The following is a 5,616-nucleotide window of genomic DNA, read 5'->3' on the forward strand; positions in this document are numbered from 1 at the left end:
CATGAATTGCCCCATATATGTAATTTAATTCTGTATGTAAGTATGTACAAACATATCGTTACTTTAATTCACAAAGGCCCTAGCCAACGCTTTTTTCGAAACTGCGTTTTTCATAGATTTTGGCAGGATATATTAAAATACACCTTCAGTAAAAGTGTTAGTACCTAAAACAACGGACTTTTTAAAAAGCCCAAACAAAAAATTGTTGGTTAGGGCATCTGTGAATTAAGGTAACGATATGTAGGTATACTTGTACGTATGTATGTATGTATATGAACATTTGTATTAACTTTAAATGCACAAAAGTGTATAAAATTGTTAAGCAAGCGAAAGTGTCTTAAATTGCATTTAGCTTCCTTATTTATGATTGTTGAGTTGAACAGAAAAGATAGAGTTTAAATGGAAACATTACTGACGTGTCATCACAATCTGCACATTACAATCTGACACTCTTTCGCCAAACGAGCGATATGTAAAATTGCAACGTGAAAATAGAGCAGTATTACGATTTTTGGTATTCAGGTCTATTAAAGAATTAATCGGAAAACTGAATCCAAAAAACAATTGAAAATGACAAGACACAAAATTGATTAGCACATCATTGACTCTATGAAAGCGTCGACGAAGGGCGTATTTCGAAAGTGTGCCATTTTAGTCGCAAGTGTTTACATATAATGGATAGACATGCGGGAAAAGAAAAACATGCAAGAGACAAATAAATCATGCGAAGCGTGTTCATGGCAGTAAAGAAAACCCATCAAACAAACTAATTGGCTTATTACTTTGCTTCTTATGCGTTTGTTCTTTGTAAAAGAAACAGGCCAAAGAAACGTTTTGCTGTCATTCGTTTTCGCAGATTCATAAGTGCAAGTGCTACACGGAAAAGCGAAGCTACTTTGTAAGGTGTTTCAATTAATTATTTTAACGCACTAAACATAATAGTTATATATTTACCATAAAATGGCGCTTGAGTGTTTAGACAAACTGTTGCCGACATTTTTGCTGGGTAGCCATTTATGTAAACGATTAACGGCATAAAAACAGTACAATGAAACTTTTGAAATATAATTCACGGCGGCATAGCTTTAAGGCGAAGCAGCGCAGAACTGTATTGCCACCGCAATCTACAGTGCTTCGCCGCACCAGCGGCCATGGTGGTCTCAACACAATAAATACACAGGCCCGTTACATTCGGGCCGGTTATACGCCTACCGCCTTTATACGCAATGGTATCACAGGAGGGGAAGGTGGTTCGGGTGCAAATGGCCTTTATCAAATTGACGATCGTGTCTACACAACCACGAAAATGTTTTTGCGCGATGCTTACATGTATCCTCGCCAGGCAGGGCAACCAATAGATCCGCGTTATCCGTACGAACTGCATGAGTTTCCAGAAGAAACGGGAGCAGCTGGGCTACAGCTTGTAACCGTACCTAAAGTGCACATTTCTGGCGAATATTTGGCTAACAACAACGCTGGCGAGGAAATGTCCCGCAGGGGCATAAATGCTTCCTTAGGACGCCACAATATCAGAAATGCTGCTGCAGAAATAAATTTGGCCAATGAAATGTATACGATACAAAGGCATCGCTTAGACGAAGCAGGTTGTCGGTCGCGAAGTAATAGTATGGTTCAAAATAAGATTTCAGCTGACAATGCTGTAGAGACGGAGAGGAAAGAGCAAAGCTACATTAGAAATGGGGGTAATTTTCTGGAAACGTTTGAGAAACAAGAAGAAAGTGCCAAGGGATCACCAATTTCAACTGCTTCTAGTCGACGAAAGAAAAAGGTGGGTTTTCCTTTGGATGGAGAGGTATGTATGTATATACACTAGGGCGGATCATCTTCTTAGACATTTTATTCCATGCCGTATTGGCCAGAGTTAGAATTTTAAACTTGAAAAAAGGCAAAATGACCTTTGAAAAAAGGCAAAAAAAGAAAACATGTGCATGCCCAATTAAATATCTGTGTTCGTATGGAATATTTAGTGGCTTATGTCGAAAGGCTTTAGTATAATGCGGCATTCGCAGCATACGATTGCGAATGACTCAATGGCGTCGAGCCGTTGAAGAACTTTTGGCAAATAAACGTGCAGGAAATAGGTCCAATAGTTGGAAGTAGAGATGGGCAAAAGGCGTGATTTTCTACGTGACACGTCGTGTCACGCTTTTTCACGCGTGAGCGTGAGCGGATTTCAGTGAAAAATCGCGTAATATCCGTGATCGTGCGTGATTGAAAAATTTGCGTGCGTGAGTGTGCGTGAGTTAGATTTTCCTTAATCACGTAATTTTCACATATGTATGTACAGTGGCGGTCAAAAATGGATGAATGGTGTTCAGTTTTTAATATATACCATGTTTTTCCAGCTATGATATTTTTTATATTTTTTTATAAAAATATGGTTCATGATTTAACAAAAACTATATATATCACACTTTCAAACTTTATACAGAACTAAGAAAAATTCCAAATATTTTTATCTAGTTTTCGAGCTTCTTAACCAGAATTTTAAGAAATTTTTTAGGTATACAGTTAACAAGCTTATAAAATTCTACTAAAATGAGTGCAAGTTTTGAGCGGCAATAAAATCGCATTGATTTTTAATAATTTTTTTTTGCTGACGGCTTTTGCACTTTTTTCCATATAAACATGAATCTCTTGTGGAAGAATATGAATGGATAGGCGCTTCAAAAAAGCTCGTAGGCTATTTTAAGCATACCGAACTCAATAACAAACTATCAAAGTGTTTAGAGCAACATGTTAAGACACGGTGAAACTCCTTATTTATAATGCTGTCAAGGATTCACGAAATGCGGCAAGCGGTTCAACAATTATTAATAGAAAGAAATGAGCTTCATAAACTATCTACACCTTTTTCAGTTTTAGTTCAGAAAGTTGCAATTTAAATTCAGAAAGTTACAATTCAAGTTCAGAGTTTCCATTTCAAATTCAGAATTTCCATTTCAAATTAAGAAAATTACAATCCATATTCAGAATTTATATTTCAAATTCAGAAAATTACAATTCAAATTCAGAATCTCCAGTTCAAATTCAGAAAGTTACAGTTCATATTCAGAATTTCCATTTTAAATTCAGAAAGTTGCAATTTAAATTCAGAAAGTTACAATTCATATTCAGAATTTCCATTTCAAATTCAGAAACTTTCATTTCAAATTTAGAAAGTTACAATTGAAGTTCACAAATTTCCAATTCAAATTTAGAAATTTACAATTTAAATTCAGAAAATATCAAATTAAATTCAGAAAACTTTTTATTTTAAATTTGCATTGGAAGAAAAAGTCTTCCCAAACAACGAGAGTCAGTTTAACCAAGGACCGTAACGGCTATGATCTTTGTGATAAAAATCATAATTAAATTTTCACAATTGGACTTGTATTTTTACAAGTTTTAATTTAACTTGCTCTGTATGTATGTATGATTGCTAGGGGCAAATTTTGCAATAAATTTTTTACCAACTTCCCGATGACCGGTTGCCTCAGAACCCGATGACAATGCAATACAAAATATGAGTTAATCCGATAGGTGGCGCAGGAGTCGAGATATTTGAAAAATCCGTATTTATAGACCAATTCTTTTCATATTTAGAACGTATACTATCTATGAAAAGAAATAACTCCACGAAAAATTTTGCGGATACGTTTGGTAAAAGAGTATTCTTGGTCCGACCACCGTGGTTTTATTGTGTTAAATTGTAAAATATATGATTTATAAAAAGAATTAATAGCGAAAATGTTAAAAAACGGCGATTTTTGTGATGATATTAGCAAATTTCAGTGCATTTAAAGTTTCTAAGGCGTTGTTTACTTTTACTTAAGAATTTTCAAATTCGGCAAATCTCAAGTAGCGGCCGGAACGTGGAATAAAATTGAATTGAAAACTTTGTGACACAGTCGCTTCTAAAAATTCTTTACATCTCACAGTGAATATACATTTTCTGAACTTAAATTAGAAATTTCTGAACTTCAATTATAACTTTCTGAATTTGAAATCAAAGTTTCTGAATTTGAAATGGAAATCCTGAATACGAATTGTAACTTTCTGAACTTAAATTGTAAACTTCTGAATTAAAAATGGAAATTCTGAATATGAAATGTAACTTTCTGAATTTGAACTGGAAATTCTGAATTTGAGTTGTAATTTTCTGAATTTGAAATGGAAATTCTGAACTTGAATTGTAATTTTCTGAATTTGAAATGGAAATTCTGAATTTGAAATAGAATTTCTGAACTTGAATTGTAACCATCTGAGTTTGAAATGGAATTTCTGAATATGAATTGCAACTTTCTGAACTAAAACTGAAAAAGGTGTAGAATAAATTCATATTTATTAGAAAAAAATGTTAGATCTCCTGGCCCTTTCAAGAAGTGTTCTGAAAATTTGGGCGCGGATTTAAATCCAACCATCCATGAGTACGTTCTGTGGTACAAAAAACTACAAAAGCATTGTGAGGCAATAGCATCTGATTCTGAAGTCATTACCGATTTGAAGAAAAGCACAGCTGTTATTATAAATAAAAGTTTCCAACCAAGTTCAGTCCATTTTCTGGGATTGTTTTTAAATCCTCCGTTCAAAAAGTTACAGTTTTTATCTGCAGAACAGCGCGAACATATAATAGCGACAGTAAATACAATGCTTGAAGATAACTTAGGTAGAAATGTACTTGAAAAAAAGAGCGCTCGCCCTCAGCACGATTCCCAATTTCTGTACGAAGACCATCCTTCTACCTCGAAAAGAGCAAAAACCCGTGAAACTTTTGTCGAATTTAAAAATGCAACAAATGAATCTGCAGAAACAGTTTTTGAAAAAATTAATATGGAGATACAGATTTATTTGCAAAGATCGGAAAACAAAAGTTGTGACGATGTTTTAAAATTTTTGGAGAAAGCCAAAGCTAGCTCAGCAACTAGTGAAAGAGTTTTTTCTGTGTCAGGCAGAATTCTGGAAGAAAGACGTACACGACTGCTTGGTGAAAATCTCGACAGTATATACGCTGCGTTTCTTTATACATTCCGGATAATCCCATTTCACAGCCGGAATAAACAGAATGCGTTGGAAATATACGTTAACATATTATCAGGAACGTTCTAAAGAATAAGTAAACAAAAAAGTTTATTCCAAACGTTCAAAATGAACAAAAAAAAACAGCCATTATTTTTAAACAAAAATATGAGCTAATGTCATTTTAAAATTACATACGTTGAATGAATATTGATACCAATTGTTTTTTATACACGTAATAGATACATAAGTATATCTGAAATTTGTTAAAACAATCAGTTTCAATTTCAAAAAAATGTCCGTGAGAAACCGTGCGTGATTGCAAAATAGGCGTCGTGAGCGTGCGTGAACGTGATTGAAAAAAAATATAGCAGGACGTGAGTGTGCTTGATTTACAAAACCATCAACGTGAGCGTGCGTGATCGTGAGCCAAAATTGCTCACGCGCCCATCTCTAGTAGGAAGTCATTATTCTTATTAGGTCTCTTCAAAAAATTCCTTGTCGTTTAAAGAATAAAGTGAATACGGCATTATACTAAAGCCAGCTTCCCGACATAAGCTACTATTCCACACGAACTCAGATACATATATAAAAAAA

Source organism: Rhagoletis pomonella, unplaced genomic scaffold (genome assembly GCF_013731165.1).
Source record: "Rhagoletis pomonella isolate Grant_MI unplaced genomic scaffold, Rhpom_1.0 Rhpom_scaffold_00001, whole genome shotgun sequence".
Taxonomy (NCBI): Eukaryota; Metazoa; Arthropoda; class Insecta; order Diptera; family Tephritidae; genus Rhagoletis; species Rhagoletis pomonella.